Below are 13,324 nucleotides of genomic sequence, written 5' to 3'. Positions count from 1 at the left end.
CGGCCTGCCTAAAGAAGAACAGGGGGCCCATGCGGACGTTTTTTTGGGCTCTGCTGATGCCTCAGCCAAATATATGTACAAGATTGAAAAATGCACAGGATTGTAAATGACATTGATAAATACGAATCTGTGTTTGGAAATGTGGACATATGTATGGCATGATCAAATGTACAGACCATCAAATCTTTTTATGAATAAAGTATATTTTTGAAATAAAAAAAAAATGAGCTTGAGGCTCTTTTGGAAATTGGCAGATATGATATTGTGGGGATAACTGAGACACGGCTTCAAGTGGACAGGGCCTGGGAAATGAATATTCAAGGCTACACGTGCTATTGTATGGACAGACTGACGGGCAGAGGGGGTGGGGTGGCCATGTTGGTAAGGGATGATATTCCATCCCTTGCACGGGGGGGGGGACCTAGAATCAGGGGATGTAGAGTCAGTATGGATAGAGCTGAGAAATTCTAAGGGTGAAAAGACCCACTTGGGAGTTACCTACAGGCCCCCAAACAGTAGTCTGGATGTTGGATGTAAGTTAAATCAGGAGCTGAAATTGACCTGTCGCAAAGATGTTACTACAGTTGTTATGGGGGATTTCAACATGCACGTAGACTGGGACTTTCAGGATGGTAGGAGAAAGTGAGGACTGCAGATGCTGAAGATCAGAGCTGAAAAATGTAATAAGTGAAATAAGCCCTGAAGAAGGGCTTATGCCTGAAACGCCGATTCTCCTGCTCCTTTGATGCTGCTGACCTGCTGCGCTTTTCCAGCAACACAGAATCAGATGGTATTGGACCTCAAGAAAGAGAGTGCCTCCGAGATGGATTCTTAGAACAGTTGGTGCTGGAGCCTACCAAGGAGAAGGCAATTTTGGATCTGGTATTGTGCAACGAACCAGAATTGATCAGGGACCTTGAAGTGAGGGAGCCGTTGGGAAGTAGTGACCATAATAAAATAAGCTTCAATCTGCAGTTTGAGAGGGAGAGGGTACAATCAGAAATGACAATATTTCTGTTGAATAAAGGGAACTATGGAGCTATGAGGGAGGAGCTGGCCAAAGTTCAATGGTGTAATACCTTAGCAGGGATGATAGTGGAGGAACAATGGCAGATATTTCTGTGTATAATGCAGAAGATGCAGGATCAGTTCATTCCAAAAAGGAAGAAAACTCCTAGGAGGAGGCATGGGTGGCTGTGGCTGACAAGGGAAGTTAAGAAACATATAAAGTTAAAAGAGAAAAAGTATAACATAGCAATGATAAGTGGGAAAACGGAGGATTGGGAAGCTTTTAAAGAACAACAGAGGATTACTAAGAAGGAAATATGCAGAGAAAAAATGAAGTATGAAGGTAAACTGGCCAAAAATATAAAGGAGGATAGTAAAAGCTTTTTTAGGTATGTGAAAGGCAAAAAAATGGTTAAGTCTAAAATTGGGCCCTTGAAGACAGAAACAGGGGAATATATTACAGGGAACAAAGAAATGGCAGAAGAATTGAATTGGTACTTCAGATCTGTGTTCACTGGGGAAGACACAAGCAATCTCCCTGAGGTAACATTGGCTGAAGGACCTGAACCTAAGGGAATTTATATTTGCCAGGAATTGGTGTTGGAGAGACTGTTAGGTCTGAAGGTTGATAAATCCCCTGGGCCTGATGGTCTACATCCCAGGGTACTGAAGGAGGTGGCTCGAGAAATCGTGGATGCGTTGATGATTATTTTCCAGAGTTCAATAGATTCAGGATCAGTTCCTGTGGATTGGAGGGTGGCTAATGTTGTACCACTTTTTAAGAAAGGTGGGAGAAAGAAAGCAGGAATTTATAGATAAGTTAGTCTGACCTCAGTGGTGGGAAAGATGCTGGAGTCTATTATAAAGGATGAAATTATGACACATCTGGATAATAGTAACAGGATAGGTCAGAGTCAGCATGGATTTCTGAAGGGGAAATCATGCTTGACTAATCTTCTGGAATTATTTGAGGATGTAACTCTGAAGATGGAAGAGAGAGATCCAGTAGATGTAGTGTACCTGGACTTTCAGAAAGCTTTTGCTAAAGTCCCACATAGGAGGTTAGTGAGCAAAATTAGGGCGCATGATATTGGGGGCAAAGTACTAACTTGGATTGAAAGTTGGTTGGCTGACAGGAAACAAAGAGTAGTGATAAATGGTTCCATTTCAGAATGGCAGGCATGAAGTACCGCAGGGATCAGTGCTGGGACTGCAGCTTTTTACAATATATATTAATGACAGAGAAGATGGTATAAGTAATAACATTAGCAAATTTGCTGATGATACTAAGCTGGGTGGCAGGGTGAAATGTGATGAGGATGTTAGGAGATTACAGGGTGACCTGGACAGGTTAGGTGAGTGGTCAGATGCATGGCAGATGCAGTTTAATGTGGATAAATGTATGGTTATCCACTTTGGTGGCAAGAACAGGAAGGCAGAGTACTACCTAAATGGAATCAATTTCGGTAAAGGGGCAGTACAAAGAGATCTGGGTGTTCTTGTACACCAGTCAATGAAGGTAAGCATGCAGGTACAGCAGGTAGTGAAGAAGGCTAATAGCATGCTGGCCTTCATAACAAGAGGGATTGAGTATAGAAGCAAAGAGGTTTTTCTGCAGCTGTACAGGGCCCTGGTGAGACCACACCTGGAGTACTGTGTGCAGTTCTAGTCTCCAAATTTGTGGAAAGACATTCTGGCTATTGAGGGAGTGCAGCGTAGGTTCATGAGGTCAATTCCTGGAATGGCGGGATTACCTTATGCTGAAAGACTGGAGCGACTGGGCTTGTATACCCTTGAGTTTAGAAGACTGAGAGGGGATCTGATTGAGACATATAAGATTATTAAAGGATTGGACACTCTGGAGGCAAGAAACATGTTTCCGCTGATGGGGGAGTCCCGAACCAGAGGACACAGCTTAAAAATACGGGGTCGACCATTTAGGACAGAGATGAGGAGAAACTTCTTCACCCAGAGAGTGGTGGCTGTGTGGAAAGCTCTGCCCCAGAGGGCAGTGGAGGCCCAGTCTCTGGATTCATTTAAGAAAGAGTTGGATAGAGCTCTCATGGATAGTGGAATCAGGGGTTATGGAGATAAGGCAGGAACAGGAAACTGATTAAGGATGATCAGCCATGATCATATTGAATGGTGGTGCAGGCTAGAAGGGCAAAATGGCCTACTCCTGCACCTATTGTCTATTGTTTTTGATCCTAAAGCCAAAGTTGCTAACACAAATTTTACGTCCCAGATGCTTGGTTTTACACACTATGGTGCTATTAACTTTCTTTCAGCGAGATATCACGTAATATTGATGGCACAGTGGTTAGCACTGCTGACTCACAGCACCAGGGACCTGGGTTTGGATCTACCCTTAGGCAGCTGTCTGTTTCGAGTTAGCACATTCTCCCTGTGTCTGCGTGGGTTTCCTCCAGGCAATCCAATTTCCTCCCACAGTCCAAAGTTGTGCAGGTTAGGTGAACTGGCCATGCTCAATTGCCCATAGTGTTCACCGATGTGTTGGGCAGGTGGGTGCACAGTGGGAAATGCAGGGTTATAGAGACAGGGTAGAAGGTTGGATCTGGATGGGATGCTCTTTGGAGGATCGGTGTGGACTCATTGAGTTGAATGGCCTGCTTCCACAATGTGAGGATTCCACAAATTTTGTACTTTAAAAAGCTAAATGTGCAAGGACAAGTCTAACAGCAGAAACTTTCAGAAGCTCTGCTGCTGCAAATTATGTATCGTTGAACAGAAACCTTAGATGATCCCTTGTGTGATAAAACATTCTTTTGAGAGTGGAGCCCTGAAGCATGCTGTGTTAAATCAGAGAAGAGCAGCAAAAGGGAGAAAACAAGGATTCATCCGTTTGTGAGGTTCTACAAATTATTGCTGTTGACATGCCTTTGTAATGAGGGTGTTTTGTGTCATCATGTCTATGACAAGACTGAGACTTGCATCATTACTTCTGATGTGTTTGCTGCCACATTCATTACTGCATGATTTATTAGAAGCAAAGAGTCCCAGTGGTCTCTTCAGTGAAAAATAAACCATCGAAAGCTATCAGTTGAGAGGACAGTCACAATGAACATAAAACAAAAGATGTTGCATTCATATAGCACTTTTCATGCCCTCAAGATGTTTGAAAACATTTTACAGTCAGTACTTTTGAAATGTAATCACAACTGGGAGAGCAGGAAAGTATAACAGGCAATTTTTACACAACAAGATCCCATAAATACCAAAGATAAATGATGAGAAAATCTATATTAATGATGTTTACTGTGGAATAAATCTGAACCAGGGCACACCAATGCTGACCTGTTCATCTTCAAATAGTGGAAAGGAATATTTTATTTCCATCTGAATGGTGGAATAGGGCTTTGGCTTGCTCCTGTCATCTAAAAGACAGCATCAAAAGTACAGCTTTTCCCAGTAGAGTGTCAGCTTTGATTTCATGCACGAGTCCCAGGAGTGGGACTTCAACATGCAAGGATTTGACTCAGAGTGAAGACCAATGTAAGTAGCATAAATTAATTTATGTTAATTTTCCTGTTAAGTATAAGATAAGAGTGAAGCAATAATATCCCTTTCATAGCACCAGTCACATTCCTAGGACATTTCATAGCTGATGATGCACTATCGAAACCTCGTAATGTAGGGAAACATGGGAGTAAAACTTGCACACTGCATGTTCCCAGAAACAATAATAAGATGCATAACTAGATAATTTTTTTAAAATGTTGACTCATAGAAATCCCAATTTGTGTTCAACTAATGCATTTTTAAAACTATGTATGCAGGCACAGAGTGGATGTCAAGTTAAAATCACATCTAAAAAGATGACATGAGTGAAGCATTAATCCTGAAAACATGCTCAAATCTATGGAAGAGAACTTTGATCCTTGATCTGCATATTTTAAAATGGAAGCACACCAATACTGCTACCTCAGAAAATGCCTTAGTAAATTTCTACTCTTTAGAAGATGTTTGCAATAGTGAAACATCAAGCAATAACAGTCTGCATAGACATCAAAATAGAAAAAAACACCTTTGGGTGCTACACAGAAGCACAATCAAAAGTGAGCATCAGAAACAGCTTGGTAAGAGAGAATCTAAATCTTAGTCATAGACCAAGATATAAAGAACATTCATGAAGATAAAGTACAGTGGAAGGGTAGGGACACATAATTTCAGAACATAGGGTCTATCAACTGAAGTTATGGTCACCAATGGTGAGTTGAGAAAGGGGATGCATAAAAATAGTCAATTGTATCAGAATTTCTCTTAAAGCTAAATTGTTACCTAAAATTAATATATCTGAATGTAAGATCTGTGGCTGTTTGGTTCTCAACACCCTATAATTTGTCAAACTTAAAGAAGATTTATTTTGTTCTTTTTTTATTATTCCTTCATATTGCAATGGAAAAGGAGGCTGCCATGTTATTGCTAACCTTCTGTAAGAGCAGGTTTCACATTTACTTTCCCTTTCTATTAACCAGAATGTCAGAATAGTTACGTTGTAGAGGCCATCCATTTGGCCCTTTGTGTCCACATGCAAACCTTACTGTTCTTGCACACTGTTCCTTCAGAGGAAGGCCCTTTGTTTTATGTTGCTTCTCTGTTTTCTTCATATCAAATATATTGGTGGGACATCATAGCAATTACAGAAACATGGCTCATGGGATGGACAGGACTGACAGCTTCATGTTCCAGGATATAAATGCTACAGGAGGACAGAAAGGGAGGCAAGAGAGGAGGAGGAGTGGCGTTTTTGGTAAGGGATGGCATTACAGCTGTACTGAGGGAGGATATTCCCGGAAATACATCCAAGGAATTCATTTGGCTGGCACTGAGAAATAAGAAAGGGATAATCATCTTATTGGGATTGTATTATAGACTCCCTAATAGTCATAGAGAAACTGAAAACAAATTTGTAAGGACATCTCAGTTATCTGTAAGAATAATTGGGTGGTTATAGTAGGGGATTTTAACTTTCCAAACATAGACTGGGACTGTCATAGTGTTAAGTGTTTAGATGGAAAGTAATTTGTTAAGAGTGTACAAGAAAATTTTCTGATTCAATATGTGGATGTACCTACTAGAGAAGGTGCAAAACTTGACCTACTCTTGGGAAATAAGGCAGGGCAGGTGATTGAGGTGTCAGTGGGGGAGCACTTTGCGGCCACCGATCATAATTCTATTCGTTTTAAAATAGTGATGGAAAGGGATAGACCAGATCTACAAGTTGAAGTTCTAAATTGGTGGAAGGCCAATTTTGATGGTATTAGGCAAGAACTTTCAAAAGCTGACTGGGGCAGATATTTGCAGGTAAAGGGACGGCTGGAAAATGGGAAGCCTTCAAAAATTATAAACAGAAGTCCAGAGAAAGTATATTCCTATTAGGGTGAAAGGAAAGGCTGGTAAGTATAGGGAATGCTGGATGACAAAAGAAATTGAGGGCTTGGATAAGAAAAAAGGAGAAAGCATATGTAAGGTGTAGATAGGATAGATCAAATGAATTCTTAGAAGAATATAAAGGCAGTAGGAGTATACTTAAGAGGGACAACAGGAGGTCAAAAAGGGGACATGAGATAGCTTTGGCTAATTAAAATAAGGAGAATTCAAAGAGTTTTTCCAAATATATTAATGGCAAAAAGGTAACTAGGGAGAGAATAGGGCCCCTCAAAGATCAGCAAGGAGGCCTATGTGTGGAGCCACAGAAAATGGGGGAGATAGTAAGTGAGTATTTTGCATCAGTATTTACTGTGGAAAAGGACATGGAAGATGTAGAATATAGGGAAATAGATGATGACATCTTGAAAAATGTCCATATTGCAGAAGAAGAAGTGTTGGATGTCTTGAAATGCATATACATGCATAAATCACCAGGATGTGGTCAGATGTACCCTCAAACTCTGTGGGAAGCTAGGGAAGTGATTGCTGGGCATCTTACTAAGATATTTGTGTCATCGATAGTCACAGGTGAGGGGCTGGAAGACTGGAGGTTGGCTAACATGGTGTCACTGTTTAAGAAAGGTGGTACGGACAAGCTTTGACGTTGGTGGTTGGTAAGTTGTTTGCGGGAATCCTGAGGGACATGATATACATGTATTTGCAAAGGCAGGGACTGATTAGGAATAATCAATATAGCTTTGTGGGAAATCATGTCTCACAAACTTGTATGAGTTTTTTGAAGAAGCAACAAAGAGGATTGATGAGGGCAGAGCGGTAGTTGTGCTTTCTATGGACTTCAGTAAGGTGTTCGACAAGGTTTCCCATGGGAGATTGGTTGGCAAGGATAGTTCTCATGGAATACAGGGAGAATTAGCCATTTGGATACAGAACTAGCTCAAAGGCAGAAGATAGAGGATGGTGGTGGAGGGTTATTTTTCAGACTGGAAGCTTGTGACCAGTGGAGTGCCACAAGGATCAGTTTTGGGTCTATTACTTTTCATCATTTTTATATAAATGATTTAGTATTGAGCATAAGAGGTATAGTTAGTAAGCTTGCAAATGAAACCAAAATTGGAGGTGTAGAGGACAGTGAAGAAGGTTACCTCAGATTAGAGTGGGATCTTGATCAGATGGTCCAATGGGCTGAGAAGTGGCAGATGGAGATAAATGTGAGGTGCTGCATTTTGGGAACGCAAATCTTAGCAGGTCTTATACACTTAATGGTAAGGTCCTGGGGAGTGTTGCTGAACAAAGAGACATTGGAGTGTAGGTTCATAGCTCCTAGAAAGTGGAGTCACAGGTAGATAGGATAGTGAAGAAGGCATTTGGTATGCTTTCCTTTATTGGTCAGAGTATTGAGTACAGGAGTTGGGAGGTCATGTTGTGGCTGTACAGGACATTGGTTAGGCCACTGTTGGAATATTGCGTGCAATTCTGGTCTCCTATCAGAAAGATGTTGTGAAACTTGGAAGGGTTCAGAAAAGATTTACAAGGATGTTGCTAGGGTTGTAGGATTTCTGCTATCGGGAGAGATTGAATAGGCTGGGGCTGTTTTCCCGGGTGCATCGGAAGCTGAGGGGTGACCTTACAGAGGTTGCCAAAATTATGAGGGGCATGGATAGGATGAATAGACAAAGTCTTTTCCCTGGGGTGGGGGAGTCCAGAACTAGAGGGCATAGGTTTAGGGTGAGGGGGAAAGATATAAAAGAGACCTAAGGGGCCTCTTTTTCACACAGATGGTGGTACGTGTATGGAATGAGCTGCCAGAGAATGTGGTGGAGGCTGGTACAATTGCAACATTTAAGAGGCATTTGGATGGGTATGTGAATAGGAAGGGTTTGGAGGGACATGGGCCAGGTGCTGGCAGGTGGAACTAGATTAGGTTGGGATACTAGTCGGCATGAACAAGTTGGACTGAAGGGTCTGTTTCTGTTCTGTACATCTCTATGACTCAATGACTTACACTCGTTTCACATCTGCCTGTTCACTTCATCAACTTGTCAATGCCCATTTGAAGTTGTACATTGTCCTCCATGCAATGTGCAGTGATTCTTCTCTTCCTCACTTCCTCTTCCTCATTGAATTCAGTTAAGCACCAAACTAACCATGATCCCACTCTGCTCCACTGTAACCTACCAGTGCAAATTATTTAATTTAATGTGCTTTTCCAATTCCTTTTGAAAGTGATGATTGTACCAACTTCAAAACAGACTCCAACAGCTACCTCACCGTGATAAGAAAAGAATCCTCATATTACATCATGATCCTTGCACCAAATTAGCGTCCTTTAATTCTCAACATTTCCTCTAAGCACCAGGAATAATATTTCACTATCTGATCTAATGAGATCCCCCATGACCTTGAAAACTTCAATATCATTTTCTCTCCACTTCTTTTCTAAACAAAACGCCTGCAGCCTTTCAAATTATTGACATAACTCAAATCCCTTATTCTTGGAGTCCTTTCGTAAATATTCTACAAATGATAACAAAGAACAAAGAACAAAGAAAGTTTACAGCCCAGGATCAGGCCCTTCAGCCCTCCAAGTTTGAGCCGATCCAAATCTACTGTTTAAACCTGCCACCCAGTTCCTAAGCATCTGTATCCCTCTGCTCCCCACCTACTCATGCATCTGTCCAGATGCATCTTAAATGAATCTACCGCGCCTGCCTCTACCACCTCTGCTGGCAACGCCTTCCAAACGCTCACCGCCCTCTCTGTGAAGTACTTGCTGTGTGTATCCCCTTTAAACTTTCCACCTCTCACATTGAAAGTGTGACCTCTTGTTATTGAATCCTTCACCCTGGGAAAAAGCTTGTCTCGATCCATTCTGTCTATACCCTTCATGATTTTGTCAAACCTCAATCAAGTCCCCCTCAATCTCTTTTTTTCTAATGAAAATAAACCTAACCTACTCAACCTCTCTTCATAGCTAGCACCTTCCATACCAGGCAACATCCTCGTAAACCTTCTCTGCACCCTCTCCAAAGCGTCCACATCCTTTTGGAAATGTGGCGGCCAGAACTGTACACAGTATTTTAAATGTGGCCGAACCAATGTCTTGTACAATTTTAACATGACTTGCCAGCTCTTATACTCAATACCCCATCCAATGAAGGCAAGCATACTATATACCTTCTTGACCACTCTATCCACTTGTGGCAGTAACCTTCAGGGTACAATGGACCCGCAGGCACTCTGCCTCTATTCCTGATGAAAGTTTTTTTCCCAAAAAGTCGATTTTCCTGCTCCTCAGATGTTGCCTAAACTGCTGTGCTTTTCCAGCACCACTCTAATCTAGAATCTGGTCTCCAGCATCTGCAGTCCTTGTTTTTACCTTCAGGGTACAATGGACCTGCACTCCCAGATCTCTCTGCCCATCAACTTTTCCCAAGGTTCTTCCATTCACTATATAATTTTCTCCAGAATTAGTCTTGCCTAAATGCATCACCTCACATTTGTCTGGATTGAAATCCACCTGACACTTTTCCGCCCAACTCTCCAGTCTATCTATATCCTCCTGTATTCTTTGACAGTCCCTTATGCTTTCTGCTACTTCGCCAATCTTCGTATCATCCGTAAAATTGCTGATCATACCAACAGTGCCCTCTTCCAGATCATTTATATATATTACAAGCAACAGTGGCCCCAATACTGACCCCTGTGGAACACCACTGGTCACCTTTCTCCATTTCAGAATCTCCCTTCAACTACTACTCTCTGTCTCCTGTTGCTCAACCAGTTCTTTATCCACCTAGCTAGGACAACCTGCACACCATGTGACTTCACTTTCTCCATTAGTCTACCATGGGGAACCTTATCAAACACCTTACTAAAGTCCATGTATATGACATCAACTGCCCTTCCTTCTATCAACTTAGTCACTTCCTCGAAGAACTCTATTAAGTTGGTAAGGTACGATCTCCCTTGCACAAAACCATGTTGCCTATCACCGATAAGCCCATTCTTTTCTAAATATAAATAGATCCTATCCCTCAGTACCTTCTCCAGCAACTTTCCCACCACTGATGTCAGGCTCACTGATCTGTAGTTACCTGGAATATCCCTACTACTTGTACAGGGAGCCAACATGAGCAACCTTCCAGTCCTCTGGCACCTCACCTGAATTTAAGGATGCCACAAAGATATCTATCAGGGCCCTTCCTATCCTTTGCCTTCAACGGGACATCGATGACTGTATCGGCGCTGCCTCGTGCTCCCACGAGAAGGTAGAACAGTTCATCCACTTTACCAACACCTTCCACCCCAACCTCAAATTCACCTGGACCGTCTCAGACTCCTCCCTCCCCTTCCTAGACCTTTCCATTTCTATCTCTGGTGACCGAATAAACATGGACATTTATTATAAACCGACCGACTCCCACAGCTACCTAGACTACACCTCCTCACATCCTGCCCCCTGTAAAAACGTCATCCTATATTCCCAATTCCTTTGTCTCCGCTGCATCTGCTCCCAGGAGGACCAGTTGCAAAACCGTACAACCCAGATGGTCTCCTTCTTCAAGGACCGCAATTTCCCCCCAGATGTGGTCGACGATGCCCTCCATCGCATCTCTTCCACTTCCCGCTCCTCCGCCCTTGAGCCCCGCCCCTCCAACCGCCACCAGGACAGAATCCCACTGGTCGTCACCTATCACCCCACCAACCTCCATGTGTACAGCGTATCATCCACCATCATTTCCGCCACTTCCAAACAGACCCCACCACCAGGGATATATTTCCCTTCCCACCCCTATCAGCATTCCGAAAAGACCACTCCCTCCGTGACTCCCTCGTCAGGTCCACACCCCCACCAACCCAACCTCCACTCCCGGCACCTTCCCCTGCTACCGCAAGAAATGCAAAACTTGCGCCCACACCTCCCCCCTTACTTCACTCCAAGGCCCCAAGCGATACTTCCATATCCGCCACAAATTCACCTGCACCTCCACACACATCATCTATTGCATCTGCTGCACCCGATGTGACCTCCTCTATATTGGGGAGACAGGCCGCCTATTTGCAGAACATTTCAGAGAACACCTCTAGGACACCTGGACCAACCAACCCAACCACCCCGTAGCTCAACACTTCAACTCCCCCTCCCACTCCACCAAGGACATGCAGATCCTTGGACTCCTCCATTGCCAGACCATAGCAACATGACGGTTGGAGGAAGAGCACCTCATCTTCCACCTAGGAACCCTCCAACCACAAGGGATGAACTCAGATTTCTCCAGTTTCCTCATTTCCCCTCCCCCCACCTTGTCTCAGTCAAATCCCTCGAACTCAGCACCGCCTTCCTAACCTGCAATCTTCTTCCTGACCTCTCTGCCCCCACCCCACTCCGGCCTATCACCCTCACCTTAACCTCCTTCCACCTATCGCATTTCCAACGCCCCTCCCCAAGTCCCTCCTCCCTACCTTTTATCTTAGCCTGCTGGACACACTTTCCTCATTCCTGAAGATGGGCTTATGCCCAAAACGTCAATTCTCCTGTCCCTTGGATGCTGCCTGACCTGCTGCGCTTTTCCAGCAACACATTTTCAGCTTCAATGGGACATGCTATCCTGCACTATCTTTGAAAGCATATATCAAATGTGGACTACCCTTCAAATAGCTGTGTCCAATCCACATTTCCAAGGTCCTGCCTAATTTTGATATAATTGTCCTTGGCCCAGTTTAGTATTCTTCCCTTAGGATCACTCTCATCTTTATCTCCGAGTATTCTAAAATTTACAAAATTGTGGTCACTGTTCCCAAAGAAATCCCCCATCACAACTTTTACCACCTGTCCTGGCTGGTTCTCCAGTACCAGGTCCAATTTGGCCCCTTCCCTCGTCGGACTATTAACATACTGCTCTAGAAAACTCTCCTGGACGCTTCTTCCAAATTCTACCCCATCCAGACCTCTGACACTAAGTGTATCCCAGTCAATGTTGGGAAAATTAAAATCTCACATCACCACTACCCTATTGCCTCTACATTTTTCTATAATCTGTTTACCTATTTGTTCTTCTACATCCCGCTCACGGTTGGGAGGCCTGTAATGCAGTGTGACTGCACCCTTCTTATCTCTCATCTCCACCCATATTGCCTCACTACACAAGACCTCCATTGTGTCCTCCTTTAGCACAGCGTGATATTGTCCCTGACCAGCAATGCAACTCCACCCCCCCTTTTACTTCCCTTCCTGTCCTGTCTGAAATGTCTATATCCTGGAAAGTTTAGTTGCCAATCATCATGCCTTTCCTTCAACCAAGTCTCTGTGACCGCAATAACGTCATACTCCAAGGCACCAATCCAAGCCCTAAGTTCATCTGCCTTACACACTATACTCCTTGCATTAAAGTAGATGCATTTCAGGCCACCAATTCTTTTCTACTCACCTGCTCACTGCTTACTCTTCCCTTTATTAATGCTATCTTTATGATTCTTACAGTCTCAGTCTCCACCTCGCTGCCTACTTGTTTTCTCTTCTGGTTCCCAGACCCCTGCCACATTAGTTTAAAACCTTCCCAACAGCAGTTGCAAAAACTCCCCCAAGGACATTGGTTCTGGTCTGGTTCAGATGTAGACCATCCATTTTGTAATAGCCCCACCTTCCCTAGAACTGGTCCCAATATCCAACAAATCTGAACCCCTCCCTCCTACACCATCTCTCAAGCCACGTGTTCATCCTGCCTATTTTTTCATTTCCACGCTGACTAGCACATGGCATTGATAGTAATCCTGAGATCACTACCTTTGAGGACCTCCTTTTTAACTTCTCTCCCAGCTCCCTGAATTCTTCTTTCAGGACCTCATCTCATTTTTTTACTTATATCATTGGTGCCTAAATGCACCACGACAACTAGCTATTCAC

The sequence above is a fragment of the Chiloscyllium punctatum genome, chromosome 5 (assembly GCF_047496795.1).
Source record: "Chiloscyllium punctatum isolate Juve2018m chromosome 5, sChiPun1.3, whole genome shotgun sequence".
NCBI lineage: Eukaryota > Metazoa > Chordata > Chondrichthyes > Orectolobiformes > Hemiscylliidae > Chiloscyllium > Chiloscyllium punctatum.
This window is presented reverse-complemented; position numbering follows the sequence as displayed.